Raw genomic sequence first — 22,532 nt, 5'->3', positions numbered from 1 at the left:
ATGAACTGAAATTTAATTCTTCCAAGTATAAAAGAGAAAATGATTGAATTTCCTGGTGGCCATAAAGACATTCTTCCAGAATTTACTGTGTGAATAGCAGAGCCATTTGGCCACACCTTTGCAACGACCTCCCAAGGGCATTTTCCACCTGGCTGTATGTGTGACCTCACTTCTCCCCTTCTTTCTTCCATTCTCTACTCTCTCCTCATTGAAGTAAGCTTAGAGGGCTACCCCAGCAGGCTTTTATCATTTCCTTTCTTCCTATATGGGATGAAGGGTAGGTTCACCCAGACATAATAATAAAATCTAACATTTATTGAGCTCTTCTGATGTTCTGGGAATTGTTCTAAACATTTTATTAATTAAGTCTATAACAACTCTATGAAATAGTTAACAGTATCCCTGCTTATAGACGGGGAAACTGAGGAGAGAAGGTTAAGTAAGTGGCACAACCAGGATTCGAAACCTAGCAGCCCTGGCTCCTACACTGTGTCCCTACTATTACTTATTGCTCTGTCTTTAAGTCTGCAAAGCTCAGCTATTAGCCATCTCGATAAATGGCATACCTGTGGACACGAGAAAGGAAACAAACCCCATGCCCGCTTTTGAATTGGATGTGAAATTTCGTAAAAGGGTTCTAGCTTAATATTTCACAAATTGTTCAGATCATTAAGATTCTTCAGGAAGAAGAAGACTCCCTTACTGGAGGTTGGGTTCCTGAGTTAAATTCTTATGACTCAGTCATTATGGGAATCGCTCTGGGCCTCCGCTGCCTTGTGAGTGTTGAAGGCTTTCTTTGGCCTGCTCTGTATGTGCTGGTTCTAAATGAAACCAGAGTCTCAGATGCAGAAGGTGAACCAAAAACAAATTTTCACAGCTATTGATATCTGTGTTTGGTTTCTTCCCAAGGGAAAAAGAATAAGTGGAAAAAATGAATGTCTGGATGCAATAGAATTGTCACTCTTAATCATTTTGTACATATTAGAAGAATTGAGACTGGGAATTTATGAAATATTCTTGTAATCCACGGTCTGCCTAACGACCTTCCACTCGGAAAGCTAGGGGCCTCCCCTTCCGTCCTTACCACATCAGAGGGGGAAGATATGTCCCCATGGAGTCTTTTTTTTTTTTTTTTTTTTTTTTTGCGGTACGCGGGCCTCTCACTGTTGCGGCCTCTCCCGTTGCGGAGCACAGGCTCCGGACGCGCAGGCTCAGCGGCCATGGCTCACGGGCCCAGCCGTTCCGCAGCATGTGGGATCTTCCCAGACCGGGGCACGAACCCGGGTCCCCTGCATCGGCAGGCGGACTCTCAACCACTGCGCCACCAGGGAAGCCCCCCCACGGAGTCTTGAATGAGGCTTTTACCTATGAGTGAGGCAGACAGCCACCTCGGGTATTTATGAGTAGTGCAAGGAACAGATGGCGGTTCAGTCACCTAGTTTCTAGCAGACAGGAGGGCTCTACATACTTCCTATCACCTTCAGCCAGTGTGACTTCAGTCTCAAAGCCTGTGCCTCCAGTTACAGGGTGTTGGGGATGATTTACTGGATTTGCCTTAAGGGCGTGGAGCTTTTCATTTGAACATTCTTGGCCACGGTCTGCGAAGCTACTACTTACAGGAAGCTGGGCTGTCAGGACTGTGCAGAGAGGCAGGTTTCCTCTTGCTGCCAGAGTCCCAGCCAGGAGCTCAGGCCTCCCCACTCAGGGCCCCGGCTCTCCCACCTCTCATTCCAGGACAGGAAGGAGTAGTTTGAAGAAGGCTCCTGAGGGGCCGAATGGCCCAAGGCAGGGGCTCTCAGGATCCGCGGTGGATATGCCTTGTGGGTTCATTTCACACTGAAAATAGGGCTGCATCTTTACCTTCTTTTCTGTTGTTGTTGTTTTTTTTTTTTGGAAGTATATTTGATTTACAGTGTTGTGTTAGTTCCAGGTGAACAGCACAGTGATTCAGTTATACATGTATATGTATATATAGCTCTTTTTCCAATTCTTTTCCCTTATAGGTTATTACAACATATTGAGTATAGTTCCCTGTGCTATACAGTAGGTGCTTGTTGTTTATGTATTTTATATATAGTAGCGTGTTTATGTTAAACCCAAACTCCTAATTTATCGCTCCTAACCCATCTTTATTTATAATTGGATAATTCAGACCTTTGTTCACTTCCTATATCAGCACTTTGCAGTAAAATTCCAAGGTTTCATGTGGAATTCCTCTCTGTTGGAAAGGACAGTATTCCATGAGATTTTTTCTTTTTTTTTTTTTTGCGTTACGCGGGCCTCTCACTGTTGTGGCCTCTCCCGTTGCGGAGCACAGGCTCCGGACGCGCAGGCTCAGCGGCCATGGCTCACGGGCCTAGCCGCTCCGCGGCATGTGGGATCTTCCCAGACCGGGGCACGAACCCGTGTCCCCTGCATCGGCAGGCGGACTCTCAACCACTGCGCCACCAGGGAAGCCCCATGAGATTTTTTGACTTTGCAGTTTAAAAAAAGTTAAATCCCTAGCTAAGAAATACTGTTATCTTTTTCTTTAATTTTCTTGCACTGGAAATCTCCCCAGATAGGTTCATATGGGTGAATATGTCACTTCCTTCTTCTTCCCCAAACTACTAAACTCAACCCATCTGCTTTGCATTACATTACGACTTTGGCCTGGCCACTGACCCTCAAGATCTGTGTCCAAGCTTGTGAAGTGCTGTCCTAGGCGCTTCACGCAAAGTCCAGAAACGATCTTTTGAAGCTCCCGCTGAGCAGTGGCGAAGCTGCGATAAAGTGTGACTATAACTGGAACTGCCCACCCTGCATCCCTCAGTGCCTCATTTTGCTTTCTCTGTTGATTGGTAATTTTCTCCGAGAAAAGCCATGAATCACTCTGTTGTGGCTTTCAGAGATGGCAATTGGAATAAGAAAACCCGTAGGCATTTTCTCACACTTCTCTTAATACCTTGATATTTTTGGATGTTACGTGGCAGCAAGCAAATGTTTCCTAACAGTTTTTTGGAGAGCGATGCAACCTAAATATGGAAGATCATGCATTCAGCGGAATAAGCCAGACACTTCAGAATTTTTTTGATAGAAATTCAGAAAATCTTTACATTTAACTGTCGCGTGGTGGGGCAGAAGCTTGCATTTGAGCAGGTACAGAGCTCTCATCCTGGACTTGAACAGTGATGGATGGCAGAGTCCTTAATGTAGTTCTACAGTTCAATTTAGTTAGGTAAAAGCAGTGCCAAGCCCTAGCTTTCAGCCCTTCTGAACTACATTGGTTTTGGAGATCCTTTTCTTCTAAACTGCCTTTGAGATTGCAAAAAGTTATGGCCGATCAGGTAAGGAGAAAATCGCTGCTGTCTTTAGAAGCGGTTGTATTTAATTAATATAATACAAATTTAACTAGGACAATGGAGGGGTTTACCTTGGTCCCAGGATAGCTAAGTAGTAGCCACCCACAGCAGCCCCCGGCCAACACACATACACACTCATTCCTACCGCCCTCTCTTCCTCACCACCTCCCCCAGCATAATCACACATTCTCTCTTGCTCTCTGCCTTCCCTTCTCTTCTTTCTTTCTCTCCATCTTGAATTTTTTAATTAAAAAAAAACTTTTTTTTTTTTAGCTGCACCACGTGGCTTGCAGGATCTTATTTCCCTGACCAGGGATTAAATCCAGGCCCCAGCAGTGAAAGCCCAGAGTCCTAACTGCTGAGCTGCCAGGGAATCCCCTTCCCTTCTGTCTTTTCCTTTCACATTTCTGATGTCCAAAATCTTCATTTAACAGGGGCATGGGGAAATAATTGTGTTTTAGGCAACACACTAACTAGAGAAAGCAGAGTTATAATTTCAACACAAACTTTTAGTAATTCATTAAGAAACTTTTACTGTAGGCATTCACCTCTTCTGAGATAAAAGAGTTGACCTGATTTTTAATACAGCTGTAACTCCAGAAAAGAAAACAGTTATTTACCAACAAATAACTTTTCTTCAGGAAAGCATAGTTTTTTCACATCTCTAATAGGTTGGTCCCTTTACCAAGTCTCCACGTAAGTTGAGGAACTTGGAGAATGTTGCTATGCACGTGTCCTAGATGAATGTCTTGGAGGTTTGTAGGGGTCAAACTTTCGTTTCAATGCAGTCATTTAATTTATGTTTATGATTTGGCCCTCACATCAGGTTTCATTATCCGTATTTTACAGATGAGAAAGTTGAGGCTCAAATATAATATGTAACTTGCGTAAGATCACACAGTAAGAGATAAACTTGGAACTCAAGTCCAGGCCTTCATGAATCCAAAGCATATTCTCTCCCCAAATAAAACAACAGTCTATAAAATTAATGAAAAAAGAAAAGAAAAGAAACAGACGGATATTGTCTTGTACCTTCCTTGATATTGTATTGATTGTTTCTCGTACTTTAACTTTGTAGAGTATAGATCAAGTCTATTCATTACTGCCAAGCTCCCAGTCTTCATATTTTTACTACAGTCTCCCAAAATACATAACAGTAAATATTGCAGAAAACCCAATGGTGTCATTTTAAGTGGAGTGGGAAAATACAATGTTTCAGTCAGAAGAATGGTTGAAATGAATAAGAAGAGTGTAGTTAGTGAGTTTCTAGAGAGCTTAAAGCTACTCTTGAACTTATTTCATTATAGAATCAAGTTCTTAACACATAGTCAAAATGAGAGAATTGCAGTGTATCCCTCCATTATACCATTTAGCTTTCCCCTTTCCTGTTCCAATATAGCAGTAAAAATGTGAAATCTGTTCCCTCAGTCATCCAGGGAAGGGTTTCAAACTATTTGGGAAAAAAAGCTGAAAAGGGCAGATCTGGGGATGATAGCATGTAAATGTCTAAATATAGGCTTCCAGCTCCCTTTGTTCTATGTACTCTGGGTTTCTGGTTAATACAGCAAAACAGTAAAGTGTAATATCATGCTTTTTTTTTTTTTTTTTTTTGCGGTACGCGGGCCTCTCACTGTTGTGGCCTCTCCCGCTGCGGAGCACAGGCTCCAGACGCTCAGGCTCAGCGGCCCTGGCTCACGGGCCCAGCCGCTCCGCGGCATGTGGGATCTTCCCAGACCAGGGCACGAACCCGTGTCCCCTGCATCGACAGGCGGACTCTCAACCACTGCGCCACCAGGGAAGCCCTAATATCATGCTTTTAAGCAGCAAAAATAATAGATGATACAAGTAGAAAAGAAAGAGATGGAATCAAGAGAGATCACAATTTTAGTCTCATTTTGTCTCTTGCTTCTTTATTCCTCATGTCCTTTATAGGTTCTGTCTTCCAATATATATTGTGTATATATATATGTATATGTATATATTTGGTCTCTACTCTAGATTTTCAGCTGTAGCCAATGTGTTTATAGGCTAGGAGACTGATAACAAATGTTCCTTTAAGCTGACAGCTTAGGTGTCTTTAATTTTAAAATACTGTGATTGTTTTTGCTGCCTTTCATGATCAAACATGGAGCCATTGGACTTATCAGAAAGAAATACAATGTGAGGTGCTCTATTAAGCAGTGGTATGAATTTCAGAAGAAATTCATAAACAGGTCAGCTAAATTACAGAGGGAGAATTTTTCTGTATGACTTTAAAAATTTTTAATTAGAAATTATCATGCCAAAATATATTCTTAAATTTATTTGAAAGTAATCAAAAGGATTATGAACACCTGTATATCATTTAGATGTAGAAAAATTAAGTGATGACGTTTTCAATAAAATCAATCATTTTCACACATTATGATAACATTTTAATAAGATATCAGAAAGGTGTAGCCACCCTCAAATAAATGTGTTTACAAATAAATGTATTTACCCTTTTTGTTTGTATTATTGGTACTTAAGGGGTGTGAGGGGTAGTTAGTCAATGGGAGTGTATTCTTTTATTGAAAGATCAATTATTAGAAAAGTTCTCTAAGGCAATGCATTACCCAGAAGACGAAACTAGGTTAATGTAGTTTTTTTTAATTAAAATATCTTTAAAGAATACGAAAGAAAGTACCAAGTAAAATTTTGTGTGTGCTGGTATTTTAAATTGTATCCTTATAATCATGAAAGATGAGTGGACTTTTTTTCTTTCCATTATTTCCTAAAGTATTTATGCATCATGGTAGGCAGTTTGAAAGATGTCAAACTGACTAGCCTTCTGACCATTTTCAAATTGCAGTATACCTAAGTACCTGACCTCCAACAGAGAAAAACTAACTTTTTCAGCATCTATTTTACAATTTTCATTGTTCGGTGTCCTATTTTAAGCTGATATGGATCTGTGCATGTTCGCATACTCAAGCAAGTGCGTACACTGAAAAATAACAGCAATAGAAGCATAATACCTATTATGGGGAGATGGAAAAGCCCTCCTATGTTCTGCAAATGTCTGATAGCATAGGAATATTGTGTTCTGTTCTGGGTACCAGTGATAAGAAACACAATCAAAATAAGGGGAAAGAAAGGAGGATCGCTTAGGAGATTTAATATTATTTATAATATGAGGAACTATGTGATATAAAGAAGGGACTGGAAAAAAATAGGAAATTTTAGGTTTCTGCCACATGTCATAAATTCATGAACTTTGAACTAAAATGTGTAATCACCTAAATAAATTAGATGAAAACAAAGATCAAGAATCACTTATAATATATGAAAAGTTTCAATCAAATTACATTTCTCTTTAAGAATAAATAATGGTAGGAGACTTCTGGAATGGCTAAATGAGGAGCTCTGTAAATTCACCCTCCCATAAAAGCAATGAAAACACTGGCAAAACCATCAAAATCAACTTTTTAGACCACAGGAAATTAACTGAAATCTTGTAACAATCTGGTAATAGCTTATTTGGGAAAAACTGCTGAACCTCATTAAGAACTATAGGGTTTGTGGCATTTTAACTTGATCTGCTATTGTTACTCTCTTCCCAACTCTGCACAGTAACCTTGAAAACCAGCGTCACAACCACATAACTGTGAAAAATGGCAGCCTTGGAGTCAATGGAGGAGCAGTCAGGTTGGGTTTGGAGCTCCACAAAAAGTTCTACCTACAGAGCCTTGTCATCATTTGATTTATCTCACAGCCTGGGGAAAAGCCCACTCAGGGTGCTGTTATTTGATCTGACTCAGAACAGCTGCTGGAGGAAAAGCCCTATCCCCAGGGCATTTGTCAAAAAAAATCAGTAGTGATTGTTTAACATTACAGACAAGCAACTAGAGACTTAAAAGGAAGATAAGGGAAATGTGACATCCCTAGGGGGTTTTGAAAAGCTCTAACATGTTCCTGGGGATCTAGAAGGTTGTATTCATGTACAAAGTTATATGCATGCCCAGAAAAGATGTGAGAGGGCCTAAATCTCTCATCTCTAGCCAATCTTGAAGCTCTGTGCAAGTAGAAAATGAAGTCTAAGGCAGAGTTATAAACTGACTGCCTGGGCATTGAAATCATGTCCCAACACACAGGGAAAGTCTGACAAAAAAGGTTGGAAGACTTATTTTTTCAAGACTTTTAAAGAAGTCTCGGACCAATCACTAGCTGATTAATAAGTTAACTGAACAGATACTTGAGCTGTTATATGCTACAGAGAATACAAACTTTGCAAGATTGGTCTGGGAAAGTTATAAAACAAACAAACAGCAACAACAGCAATGACACAAAAATAATAACAACAATGACAACAAAAATACTTTTTTGGGAAGGAGTGATCTAACTTCAGAGTTTCCACATTATATTATTTTAAAAGTCTAGTTTTCAACAAAAAATTATGAGACACACAAAGGAATAAGGAAGTATCATCCAGACACACACAGTCAATAGAAACTGTCCCTGAGTGATCCCAGATCATGGGTTTAATAGACAAAGACTTTAAACAAGCTTTTACAGATATGTTCAAATAACTAAAGGAAATATGTCAACAGAATTAAAGGAAAGTATGAAAATGATATCTCACCAAATAGAAAACATCAATAAAGAAAGAGAAATTACAAACAAAGAGCCAAATAGAAATTCTGGTTTTAAAGTTACAAGAACTAAAATGAGAAAAATTCACTAGCAGGACTCAACAGCAGATTTTAGCTGGCAGAAGAAACAATCAGTGATCTTGAATATAGGTCAGTTTAGATTATCCAGTGTAAGGAACAGGAAGGAAAAAGAAAGAAGAAATATAAATAGAGTCTCGGGGACCTGTGGGACACAATTAAGAATACTAACATACATATAATGGGAATCCCAGAGTAGAAGAGAGAAAGAAGCAGAAATATTATTTAAAGAAATAATGGCCCCCAAACCCCACAAATTTGATTAAAAAAAAAATTAGTCTCCACATCCAGGTAGGATACAAACTCCAAGCAGGATAAACTCAAGGAGATCCACTCTATACATATCACAGTCAACATTTCAAAAGGCAAAGACAAAGAGAGAATTCTGAAAGAAGCAAGAGAAAAATTATCCATTGTATATAATGAATCCTCAATAAGAAAAACAACTAACTTTTACTCCAAAGCTATGGAGGCCAAAAGGCAGTGGAAAGACAACCAAAGTGCTGAAAGAAAAAGGCTGTCAACGGAGAAGTCAATATCCAGCAAAACTATGCTTCATAGAGATTAAGACACTTCCCCCAAAAGAAGCAGCTGAGGGAGAAATTGTCTCTAATATATCTGCCTTACAAAACATACTAAAGGAAATCCTTCAGGAAGAATTGAAAAGACACAAGGGAGTACTTGATACCATGTGAAGAAACAAAGAGCATCAGTAGAGGTAACTGCATAGATAAATATAAAAGGCAACTTACAGGTATGTTTAAGTAAAAGGATCCAGGTTAGAAAGGAAGAAATAAAACAATATCTGTTTGCATATGACATGATCCTGTATACAGAAAATCCTAAGGAATTCACACACACACACAAAAATCTACTAGAAGTATTAAATGAGTATATTGAGATCTCAGAATACAAAATCAAGTTACAAAAACGTTATATTTCTATACACTGACAATTAGCAATTCAAAAATGAAATAAAGAAAACAATTCTAGTTAAAATAGCATAAAACGAATAAAACGCCTAGGTATACCTTTCACAAAATAAGTGCCATACTTGTACCCTGAAAACTACAAAATGTTGCTGAAAGAAATTCAAGAATACCGAAGTGGAAAGGTAACCCCTGTTTATATATTGGGAGAATTTCTATTGCTAAGATGGCAAGATGGCAGTACCCCCCAAACTCTTCTTCTGACTCACTGCAGTCCCTATTGAAATTTCATCTGACATTTTTTCTGAAATTCATAAGTTGATCCTAAAATTCACACAGAACTTCAATTGATCCATAATAGCTAAACGATCTTGATAAAGAAGAACAAAATTGGAGATGCACATTCCCTAACTACAAAGCTACAATAATCAAGAAATTGTGCTACTGGCATAAGGATAGAAATATAGATCAATGGAACAGAATTGACAGCCCAGAAATAAACTCATATTTATGACCAATTGATTTTTGACAGAAGTATCAAGAACAATTTAATGGAGAAAGGATAGTCTTTCCAGCAAATGGTTTTGAGACAACTGAACATCCACATGTAGAAGAATGAATTTGGACATGTACCACACCATATAAAATTTCTAACTCAAAATGGATCATAATTCTAAATATAAGAGCTAAAAACATAAATTTTTAGAAGAAAAAAGAAAAACTAGGAGTATTTGTGACTTGGGGTTAAGGAGTAGTTTGTTAGATATGACATGTAAACACAAGCTACAAAAGGAAAAAGAGATACATTTGACATCACCAAAATTAAAAACCTTTCATGCATCAAAGGATATTATCAAGAAAGTGAAAAAAACAACTCAGAGAATGAGAAAGTACATTCAAATAAATTATCTGATAAGGGACTTATATCTAGAATTTTATAAAGAAACTTTACACTAAATGATAAAAAAGATGAATAACCCAGTTTAAAAGTGGACAGAGGGTTTGAATAGACATTTCTCCCTGGAAGACATACAATAAACAATAAGCACATGAAGAGATGTTCAACATCATTAGCCATTAAGGAAACGCAAATCAAAACCATAATAAGATGTCACTTTGCACCCACTAGCATGGCTATAATGAAAAACACAGATAGTGATAAATATTGGCAAGGATGTAAAAAAAAAATGGGACTCTCAAACAATGCTGATAGGTATGTAAAATGGTGTAGCCCTTTGGAAAAAAAATAGCAGTTCCTCAAAATGTTAAACATAGAGTTACTATATGACCAAGCAATTCTTCTAGCTATATACCCACCCAATAGAAAGAAAACACATGTCTATGTAGAATTGTGTACATGGATGTTTACAGCAGTATTATTCATAGTAACCCCAAAATGAAAACAACCCAAATATCCTTAAACTGATGAATGAATAAACAAAATGGTATATCTACATAATGGAATAGTTTCAGCAATAAAAAGGAATGGGTACTAATACATGTTATACCATGAATGAGCCTTGAAAACATTACGTTAAGTGAAAGAAGCCAGGCACAAATGATCACATGTTGTATGATATCATTTATATGAAATTTTTACAATAGGCAAATCTGTAGATACAGAATGATTAATGGTTGCATAGGGCTGGGGGCAGGTGAGGTGGGGTGGAGAGTGACTGCTAGTGGGCATGGGTTTTCTTTTCTGGTGATTAAAATATTCTAAAATTAGACTGTGTTGATGGTTGTACAACTCTGTGAATACACTAAAATACATTGAATTGTACACTTTAGACTGGTGAATTTTGTGGTGTGATAATTATAATCTTCTAATAAAGCTATTTTTAAAAAGCTATTATGACAATCTCTAGGTCCATCCATGTCACTGCCAATGACATTATTTTGTTCTTTTTTATGGTTGAGTAATATTCCACTGTATATATGTACCACATCTTCTTTATCCATTCCTCTGTCGATGGACATTTAAGTTGCTTCCATGTCCTGGCTATATATATAAAATAGATACCTAATAAGAATCTACTGTATAGCACAGGGAACTCTACTCAATACTCTGTAATAACCTATATGGGAATAGAATCTAAAAAAGAGTGGATATATGTATATGTATAACTGATTCACTTTGCTGTACAGCAGAAACTAACACAACATTGTAAATCAACTATACTCCAATAAAAATTAATTTTAAAATGCTATTATATAGCTTAACAATGTAAACAAAAAGTGTTAGGTCTTATACATGTTAAAATACTTCATGAAAATTAGAGTGCTACAAATCATTATTTTATCAATTACTAACATAATTTTTATCGTTAGGATGTTTAACCAATACTCCCATTATTTTAGGTAGGTTGCACTCTTCAAATGTGTTAATATTATTTCCTGTGGAAATACATCACTTACAAAATACTCATTTGTATGAGCTCAAGGAAACAGAATAATTTACAATAATTTTATTGACATTTCAAGACCTTTTCAGGTTAACCTAAAATGCATTTCAAAATAATTTAGTAGCAATATAAAATTAAAAGAGAGAACAATTGCTTTGTAGGTGTGTCTATTATATATTTACTTTGACTCATCGTCGCTCCTAACCACGTTCTTACTAAAGCATGCTTTCCTGTTTTCATTGTGTTCCTGCCCCACTGAGAATGCTTTATCGATTCCCCTTAGGCTTCTCTGCTGGCCATGCAGGATTTCCCACAGTCTAACTCCAATCCAGAGGCCAGCCTTATCTGCTGTTCTTACATAAACCCTGTAAATCATTCAAATTGTCTGGTCTCTGAACTCACCTGGCATTTATTCATCATTTATTTCATTAGTCTTTCAATGAAAACATTTGTTCAATGTCTACCATGTGTCATAACTACTATGATCTCAAGGTCTTGATATGTGGTGAGAAATCAGAAGACCACAAGACAGAGTAAAAAATAACAGTATTAATCAATTCAGACAAATGCAGCAAGGAGGCCAAACTTCAGCTCCAATCACCAGCTCTGATGACAGCTTCCCAAACAGAGGGATACACACATCCCAAAGCAAGACAGTGGCACCACACTGCAGTGATTCTCATAAGCCAGAGACCTGCAAATCTTCATTCATGTTATGCAGTGATAAAGCCAATAAATACATCAGTTAAAGCCTCTGTGTTGGTCAATCAAAGAGAATAGTAACCTATGCATATAGCTGAGATTTTCTAAATCTCATTTAAGTTGTCTGCAGAGCTTTAGGCTGCCAGTCAGTCAGATAGGGTTCTACTTCCCCTGGTTGTGAGGGAAGTGATTTCGATTTTTAAAAAGGGATTGTTTAGGGTCATTTTCTCTTTGGGGAGCTAAAGTAGTTAGTAGGCAGAGCATATGGGAAAGTTTTGGTACCTTCAGTGAGAGCTGGAAATGTCATTTTGACCCAGAGTGCCTTAACACTGCAGAGTTCTGCAGGCTTCCTTAAAATGCGGCTGCCCATCGTATGCTCTACAGAACACATTCATTCAGAACAAAGGTCTGTGACCAAAAGTTCAACTAGAGTCTAGCCTTCAGATCAACATATTTCACTCAGAGATTGGAATCACTGGCCCCTGCATGTTCGTGAAATGCCCTTAATAGCAGTGATCCTAAAGGCTACAACTCCAGAAAGTGTGACCTGAAAAAGTTATGAATATTTCTTTTTAAAAATAGACTATGGGGCTTCCCTGGTGGCGCAGTGGTTGGGAGTCCGCCTGCCGACGCAGGGGGTGCGGGTTCGCGCCCCGGTTTGGGAGGGTCCCACGTGCCGCGGAGCGGCTGGGCCCGTGGGCCATGGCCGCTGGGCCTGCGCGTCCGGAGCCTGTGCTCCGCAACGGGAGAGGCCACAACAGTGAGAGGCCCACGTACCACAAAAAAAAAAAAAAAAAAAATAGACTATGTTTTAGAGCAGTTTTACGTTCACAGCTAAATTGAATGGAAAGTACGGGGAGTTCCCATATAAACTCCTAAACCCCACCCCCTCTCTGCCTTCCCCAGCTTCAACATCCCACACCAGATTGGTGCATTTGTAACAATCAGTGAACATACAATGATATATCATTGTCACCCACGTTTACATTAGGGTTCACTCTTTTAATATTTATTTTTAAATGATTTAGAACATTAATTTTATTTAAATAAAGTTGTATTTTTATGTTAAAATGGTCCTAAGTCTTATTATCATTAGAATAGTTGAATTCAGTTATGATTGCCATTTCTGTATATGTATGTCTCACTTTATATTCGATGGGGTTTACAGCAATTAAAAATACAAAACACTTTGCAAGCTGGGTCTTACTATCTGGTCCCCTCAGAATTCCTGAGCTGAGATCTCTGATACACACACACACACACACATGCGCACACACACATACACACACACATACTTTTAAGTGGATGATGTGTTGGTGTGTGCCCTCCTTGTTCCATTGCTTATGTGGTGTCTGGCTTCTGTTAATGTTCCCACCTCCTGCTCTCCATAAGAAGTGTAGATTAATCATTAAAAGAGGAAGTTTAGTACAGACCAGGAATTGCTGTCACATGAATGAATGACTGACTAGAAACTCATAAAAATAAAATTCTGCACACATTTAAGGGGGAGCCCTTTATAGCTAGAAGGAACGCTATAGATCTGTCTTTATAGGTTGGCGCTTATTGAACCTGTCATGAGCTGAAGCCATTTAAACCTCATCACTTCAAGCCTTATAGATTACAGTCTGGGCTTATGGTTCATTTCACTGGCAAACCGGAGGTAACTCCCATTCTCTTGTTTTATTTCCCTGCCTTGGTATCCCTTTGATTTGTAAACTAAATCAAACCGTTTCTTCCCAAAAGTCATTAAAATAATATTCTTCTCAAACAAAGGAGGAAACTTTAGTGTATCAACAGAGCACACCCTTTGGTTGGCCATCTGTCTACTTGTCTGTCTGTCCATCCATTATCTATCTATGTATCATCTATCTGCTTATCACCTATCTATCTACCTACCTATCTACCTACCTGTTCATTTAGTTATTTAAATTTGGTTTCCCAGAAGAAAAGCAGCTTAGTGATGGAAAGACCATGGATTTTTGAGAGGGCTGGGTTCTGTCCCTTACTTTGTACTTGGGAAGACAATAAGAATCTGCACCTTTGTTTACTCACCTGTAAATTGGGGGAATTAATATTAACTGTACAGGGTTTAAGGGTTAAGAGGGATCACGTATTTGGAAGTGACTTTATTACCCATACCGCAGCAGTGAAATGTTAGCACTGCCGTGGTGGTTGAGTGGGTGTGGAGCTGTCATCCTCTCACATCAGTCTCCAAGAATACATTTGAGAAACCACTCACTTGGAGCAGGAATGCAGCCTGTGAACAGGGACCAGGGCAAACTAACAATCCATCACTGCGAGTACAGGGCACCCATAACATGACACGAAGAAGATGGAAACCTTGCTGTTTTTTAAGGCAAGTTTCCAAAGTGCACTCACTCATGTTATCTCATTCTTATTTTGATCATCAAAACAACCCAATGAAGTAGTCCAGGCACTGATTATTGGCTCCATTTTACAATGGAAAAAGTCTGGTGAGTCAAGGGCTCCGTGGAGGTTCTGGAACCGATGAGCATTAAAGCTGGATGGAGGCTGAGTCTTTAGACTCAGAACAGGAGACGTTCACTGCTGGGTTGCTTGCTTGCTAAGTAGGCAAGCTGACTGAGCGAGGCAGAGGCTGGACTGAGCTTATACTTCATTCTGGTTTGTGGTGGATGATTGAAGCTAGAGGGGACACATCCACATCATTAATATTGAACATGAAAACAACACGTAAATCTCAGGAAATGTAGCCTTTGTAGGAGATCAGGGAATTGTACCCATTTTGTTTAGGTGCAGTGTACTATGAAAGCGGAGGCTTGGAGCTCTGTGTGTGACAACAAAAAAGGCTAAGAGCTTAACTGGTTAACTAGATGAGAAGCAATCATAAACCGAACGTGCAAATATAATGAAGGGGGAAAATGAGGTCGAAAATTGACCTTACCTTCTCTCAGGGCATAATTTCTAATTCTTATTCAACTTTCAAAGGACAAATTGTAAATTTGTGTTGCCAGTCTGAAAGGCTTTGTCCTTGATTTGGGTAAAGAACCAATTAAAACATTATTCACTTTTATAGCCCGAGGGGTGTAAAAAGATTAAACAAACAAACAAAAGATACCAGGTGATTTTGTGTCTTTATAAAAATATTAAAACGTGAAGTCTACATGAAAAAAAAATATTATTTGGATGTAATTTATATAACAATATCATCTATCTTAAAAGTTTATATCCATTATCCACCTTTTTAAAAGCACCTTTTTCTATTCCAGCTGCCATCAGAATCAACTCAAGAGGCTGCTTGTTTCTGAAGCACATTTAAAGGGTTATTTTATAGGTTATTTTATAGCCAGCATATATGCTGGTTATTTTATAGGTTATTTTATAGCCAGCATATATGCTGGCCCCTCCAGAATGTGAATCTCAGCGTGTGGTCCTCAGAACACCAACGTCAGTATCATCTTGCACATGCAAGTTCTCAGGCCCCACCCTAGACCTACCAAATCAGAAACTTTGAAGTTGGGGTCCCTGAATCTCTATGCTACAAGCCCTCCAGGTGATTCTGAACTTTGAAAACAGCTGCTCTAGAAGAGACAGGCATTGTCTTGGGGGTGGGTTAGGGTTCTTCCAAGGCAGAAGAGGTTAATAACAATACAAATGTCTTTGGAATTATTGCCCAAATTACAAATGATGGGTTTTCATGGATCTAAGTCCTTCTCCACCCTGTACATACAGAAATGAGTGTTCTGAATTATCGCCAGTGCTGTTCATGACTGTACAGCACCATATCCTCTCCCAGTTCTCCTGTAATTAGTGACCTACACCTAGGAGATGGTCAGGGGAGCTTATTATAGTCATGGAGCAGACCATGATCAAAGCACCTCCTTCTATCTCTGAAGATTGACAGGGAGAGATGGAGAGGATATGGTTCTAAGATTAGCAAATTGCAGAGTAATCCTGGGATGTTGGACAGAGGGCGTTAGCTGATCCCTGAAAGCAAAGTTAATTTTCAGGGAATCTAAAAATGTACCAAGTTGGGAGTGTTATGGTTATTGTTATTTTTTAACCTTCTTGGGTCTCCCCGGTACTAACTTCAGGGCACCATGACCCCAGTTTAGAAGGAAAATATTCTGCTTGTGAAAGCTTGCAGAGCAAATCTAGGTAGGGCTGTTATTTAAAGCCTCTCTGGTCACTGCGTGCTGCACATGAAGGCACCTTCCACATGGTAACTCTTAGCACCACCCATGACATCAAAACCATTTGCCTAAGGGCGGGCGGTGCATGGAAGGAGGGAGCCCAGAATGCCACATCATCCATTCTGCGAGGACCCTTAGGGAGATACAGAGTGTATATTTTCTGGAAGTACAGTTTATTATGTTGTTTGAAAATGTTACTCTGAGCAACAGATGTTATTTTTGGAGGCCGAGCAACTTTATTTTAGTGAAAAAAGGTCTTGGCAGAAGTTAAAGATTGTTGGCTAGAAGGAGGGGTTGGTATATGGGCTTCCAATCTAGTCTCTTGAGTGGTACTGGGACAGTTTGCATGCAGAGGCACAGGGCTGTAATTTGCAGTCTTCGAGTGGCTGCTGCCCTGCCATGACTAATGCCACCAGGGCTCAGAAGGGAAGCAAGGAGCCTTCCTCTCATCTTCAGCTCTCCAGTGCCAAAGGGAGAAGAAAAGTGGTTGAGGAGCTGATTGTGTCCTCAAATCCACTGGGGGTTTCGGGACACTTCATTCCCCCTCTTTACTTAGCTCAGAGTCTGCTCTGGTGGAGCAGATTGAGACCTTGATCCTCAGTGCCAAGAAGATTATTTGCTATTTGCTCTTATATTTAAAATTTCAAAGTGGCACCCTGGCTTTATGAAGAGAGCACTGCAATGGAAAACTTCAATCACACCCTTTTCGATTCTCTCCAGGGACAAAATGTCAAGTTTCCCAAGGAAATTTAGTTTTATTTCTATCTTATTCTCATACACCTTTGACTATTTTGTGCTAATTTATCTCTCTCGTGGATGGCAAATTACTGAAGGACAGATAGAGAAGGAAAATTCAATTTGACTGCTTAGTGGGCCAGGGGGGATCCAAGTGCAGAGAATTGAATCGAGGCTGTATTGCCCCCAAGGCTGGTAGCCTTTCGATGAAGACATGGTGCTGCTTGGGAAATTCTGTTATTGACCATATCAAAGAGACCCAACCTGGTGGGTGGGGACACAGAGCCTGGGGACACACTGGTGGTGATCAAGAACATCCCATAGGTGGCTGTACCAAGACACCAGATGATCTGTTCATTTTGGATCAATATCTTCATCCAAATTTAAGGGTTCAGGCCTTACTCACATCCCTTAGAAGAGGGAGTTCATAAGAGCTGCTTATTAACAGGCTTTCAGAGTCTCAGAAAAATGTTTCAGGATCAGAGTAGACTCTTGTGGTGAGCTGGAGGTTGACTTTATAATAGACCAAACACTTTGGTTGTTTAGGGAAACTCTAAAGTTTGGCAAATAGACAATGAGTTTGGAGCTTACTTCAAAAGCACTAAAGAGGAGGATGGACAAATCCAGACCCCATGGCAACAGAGGTCCTAACGGAAAACTTGCTTCACTTAGGATTGGCTCAGAGATCAATGGAACAGGATCTGCTAGAGTCAGACTTCATTAACTCTGCTATGTGTTCTGGTCAACAAACTGAGTAATTTCAGATTCATTTCTGCCCTTTTTCTGCTCTTCTCTGTCTCAAATGAAACCACATTTCCTAGGCTCCCATGTCCTTTGCCTTCCTGGTATGTTTGGCCAGTACGAGGCAATGACAGAAGTTTGAAGGGCTGGAAGGACGGAAAACCACCATATGTCTCCCTCTTTCTCTCTCTGCTCCTTGCTGTGTTTCCTGTAGTATCAACATTTCCTCTTGAGCTCTCATTACCTCAAAAAAGCCCCTCCCTCCATGAGCCCATCTCCCACAAGGCAGTCTCCACTGACTCCAGCCCCTTCTGGAAGTCTTCAAACGCTAGGCCCTCCACTTCCTCCTGCTGTCCCATCACCTCTAGTTGTGGTTATAGCTTTTTGCTGTTGCCTCCCCGTCTCCTGACCGGCTTCTCAGTTCTTCCACTGTTTTGGATAACAATTTCCCTCTATTAAGTGCCTTCAGTTTGAAAGATCTATGGTGGTTTCTGTATTCCTGGCAGGACCCTAGGGTACGCTTCCACCGAGCAGATGTGGAATTGCATCAGAGACCATATGATTATTAAATTACTCTCTTTCCCCTGTTTCAGATTTATGTCCTATCCTCTACTGGAAACATTTCCCTTTTCTAGCCTTATTGTTCACATCCACGTTGAATTTTAGTTCCTTGGGGTCATTGTGTCCTTTTCATCTCAAATCTATATCTTCATCTTAAAATTAGCTGGCATTGTTTGAAATACAACCTAGGAAAAATGGCTCAATGAGTCACAAAATAAAATGATAAATGTAAATTCCCATCCTTTCTTCCCTACAGCCTGGGTCATCCACTTTTCCAACTATGTTATTCCTTTCTGCTATCTGAATATCAGGCCACCTGGCAAGGGTAATGTCTGCTTGAGTTTCTACAGTGCTTCTGGCATTGTTGGCTCACAGCAAAAAGAAAGCACTCATCTCCACCTACATCTGTCATATTTCAACAAAGGGCAGAAATGCCATATCACCATGAAGCTAGAGATCCTCATTAACCCAGCCAGGGGCTCAAGAGAAAACAATAACTTGTATTGTTTCGGCAAAGTTTGTCAAAATTCTTAGCAAACATTTAGGCTTACCATGAATATCACTCTGTGAAGCTACTGCTAATGGTAGAATTTAAATTTTTCATCATACATATGTATATTATAGGACTCCAAGGTCTGGTACATTATAAGGAGTCCTGGGTTCCATTATTCATGGTGCCAGTAATTAGCTGTGTGACCAGAAGCAAGCCTTTCATTTCTGGGTTCATTTTCACATTAGTGAAATAAGGTAATTGGACTAGATAATCTCCAAGAGCCCAGAAATATAAAGTTATAACTGTATAGTAAATTTGTTTTTTTTTTTTTTTCACTGTTCATGCTTTATTTTCCCTCCTTGAGAACAAAAGAGATTGTCATGAGCAAAGAAAGAAAAACTTTTCTCTGCTGGCTTTTCCCACTTCACTACTCCCCTCCATATTACCCCTTTTTTCCTTTAATGTGTGATGCATGCTTAATATTATCCTTTTGCCCTAGAAGCAGTGCTAAGTGTGAGAGAAAAGACCAATGGGCTTTTGGTTCTGCATGTTCGGTTTGTGTAGTTAGTATTCATAGACCCAAGCTGTCCCACTCTTCTTAGCTTGGAATATCTTAGTTTTGGTATACTGGAAGACTTGATCCCCCGATTTTTTCCTTTATTCTGATTGACCCACCCATGTTTTATCCTGGTGGCAATGCCTTGTCAGGGTTATGTATGGGCCTTGGTCAATTTTGTGCATAACCAGAGTCGTTAAACATTTCAACTATGAGATTCGGATTCTTTTGCCCTCAAACCTTCCTCTTCCCATTCCCCTGCCATTGTCCTGTGTGAGGACCCCTAAAGCTTCATGAGATTCATTTTGATTAAGATAGTATCTCATCTTTCAAATCTCAGTTTATTAAACACTTCCTCAGGAAAGCTTTTCATTTCTACCCCTAGCATGGGTTAGAGCATGCTTCTATGATGCCCTCTACTCTCTTTACCAAGGAGAACAGCTACTGGAGCCAGACTGGTTCTAAATTCTGCCTCTGCCAGGAAATAACCATGTGGAAGTTACTTAAGCTTCACAAGACTTAATTTTTAAGATTCTGAAGTGAGAATAATAACTGCATATACGTCCGTGTTTGGGGGGAGGATTTTTTATGTAAAACACTTAGAACAGTGCCTGGCAATTGGTAAGTGCTCAACAATATGGTTTGCTGTTATTATTATGATTGCTATTGACATTATTGATTGTTTATTTCTCTCATCACCAAACTGTAACTACACGAGTGCAGAGATTGTATGTTTCTTCTTGCATGGTCAGAGTCCAAACTCCTAACACCTAATAGGTGCTTGATAAATATCTATTGAATGAATGAATGAATCCCTAAAATCTCTTCTAAAACGCATGTATTTCTAGGAGAATTAATTGAGTACATCAGCCATTCACACTGAGTGAAGGGAGTCTGGCTAGTTCCTGAAGAGGCAAGATATAAATGGGAAGAAGGCAGAAAGAAGGTCCAGAGTATGGACAGCAGGTCTGTGCACTGTACAAGGGGGTTTCAGTAACTAGCTTACCCCTGAGATAAAAGAGTGCTTCAAGGGGAGATAGAGGGGCTCCAAAGAATATACTTGCATTGACTATGAGGTTTTCCTTACAATTGCCCATATACGAAGGTTTTGCTGTGTGATGCAGTGGCATACTTTATACCAGATAGACTGGAACATTCAGTGAGGCTTCTACTTGCAAGAAGCATGATTCCTTTAGGCTTTAATGCTTACTGAGCATCTCAAGATGTATTTTTCCAACTCAGTTCTTAAATTTTCATCTCCACTATGCTACCATCCATGTGATGGGGGCAAATGGATTCTTAATTTCCAACACTCAATATAATGTCCTCAAATGTCCTTGAATGGAGTGTGATCATAATTAATATGACTCTTTGTCCGTGCCAAGTATTTTATTGTACAGATTTTTTTTTACTATAATAACCTGTGGGATAGGTAAGGTAAGTATTATTACCATACCTGTTTTAGGGATGATGAAATTGTGGTTTAAAGGTTAAAAGACATTTCTGAGGTCACACTCCAAATTCTGCATACCTTCTACTGTATGGTTCTTTTATGTTTTCTTTATGGATGGAGGCTTTACAAACTTTCCAAATATGTGGGCTTTAAAGAGCCATATTTCAGTGGTATCTGCACATCTCTTGCATCTCTTCAGTCCTCACGTGCTGCATTCTAGCTCATGAAGTGGCCTGGGACCAACAAGGCTACTGTGCTCCCCAACAAGCATCACAGTGCTGCAGACTGAGAATTAGTGAAACCCGCACAATCTAACACTATTTCTTTCAGTACAGTATCAAGGAAAGGATTTAAAACAAAAATGACACAAATGTGCTACTATATATATAGAACACCCCAAAAAACCTGCTCAACTACAGAGAGTATATCCGCCATTCTAATGAAATATATTTGCAGATTTATACAAAGAAAAATAGCTATGAGCATTTTTCTCTCTGTTCGTTTTCCAACATTTAAGGTAATCTCTACTGCTCTCTTCCTTCTTATGTGAACAATGGACTATCACAATTTTCCTTCGTTGTCTAAGGCCTCGGCTAAGTCTCCTAGCCACCAAGTCTCTCTTTTTCCGTTCTCAGGAAGATAAACTTGGTTAGAATTTTTTGTTGTTTGTTTTGGCTTTGGCCTGATTTATTCTTGCCTCCATAAATATAAAATGCCTGAAATCAATAACTGACATAAAGAAGCCACAAATCCTGAAAAGCCAAATACATACTTTAAAAAATACATATACATAGTTAAATCAATCATTAATCATTGTTCTCCTTCCTATAAAAGTAAAATGAATCATCTTTATGTAAGAACCAAAGATTCATTTCTGTATAGCAAGGCAGCACATTTTTCAAAAGAATGAAATACTATTTTTGTTGTGCTCAACAAATAAATGATGGGGGCCTGTCAAAAGGACACAGGGGCCAGCTTGAAAGGGCACTTGCTGGACAATTCTGGGACAAAATATTGATAGTAATGGATTACAACCTTGAATAAAATAAGAATATATGAGTCTATGTTGATAAAAACAATAACTTACGGTAGAATACCAACCAATAAGTGTAGAAAGAATGACAGATTTAGAAAACTGCCACTTGGGAGCCATTGTAGTACTAATTGATTAAGGTAAGAGTCATCCACGGATGCTGAAAGTAATGGGTGAAAGTTTCTTGAGGATCAGGATATTTACATAGTCTTAGAGGATCTCTCACAAATTATTTATTAATTGCAAACAGAAAAATAACAACTTTACCCTGAAAAATGCCACCTAAATCAAGTGATTAAAGTTAACTTCACCAACGATGGGACAAACCAACAACATGTGGCTTCTGATATGATTTACAGAGAAGGACACACTGTCACTTCTGTTGCATTTCTGCCCCCAAATGCATAAGCTGAATCTAGTCACAAGGAAATGCTAGACAAATCCAGTTGAGGGACATTTTAGTTTGTCCGTATTCAAAAACTGTATACTCTTCAAGATGCCTTGTACTCGTTGAAAATGTCAAAGGCTTGAAATATATTTTTTTAAAGACTAAAGAAATCTTCCAATTTAAGAGCGAGTAGAGATGTATAATAACTAATTTTAATGTTTGATTCTGGATTAGATACTGGACCAGGAAAAAAAAAGTAAATATAAAGTGCATTATGGGGACAATTGAAGAAATTTGAATAAGGACCGTGGATTAGATAACATTATTGTGTGTGT

The 22,532-nt window shown here is 39.0% G+C and overlaps 1 protein-coding gene across 1 annotated transcript in view; it reads left to right on the top strand.

Annotated features, from left to right (window-relative positions):
- The window catches only part of RERG (RAS like estrogen regulated growth inhibitor), a 106,868-nt gene that overhangs the window by 39,650 nt on the left and 44,686 nt on the right, over nt 1-22,532 (top strand). The gene's annotated exons all lie outside the window — the stretch shown is intronic.

The sequence above is a fragment of the Delphinus delphis genome, chromosome 11 (genome assembly GCF_949987515.2).
Source record: "Delphinus delphis chromosome 11, mDelDel1.2, whole genome shotgun sequence".
In the NCBI taxonomy this organism is placed as follows: domain Eukaryota; kingdom Metazoa; phylum Chordata; class Mammalia; order Artiodactyla; family Delphinidae; genus Delphinus; species Delphinus delphis.
Note: the sequence above shows the minus strand (reverse complement) of the source record. Positions and strands in the feature narration are given on the sequence as shown.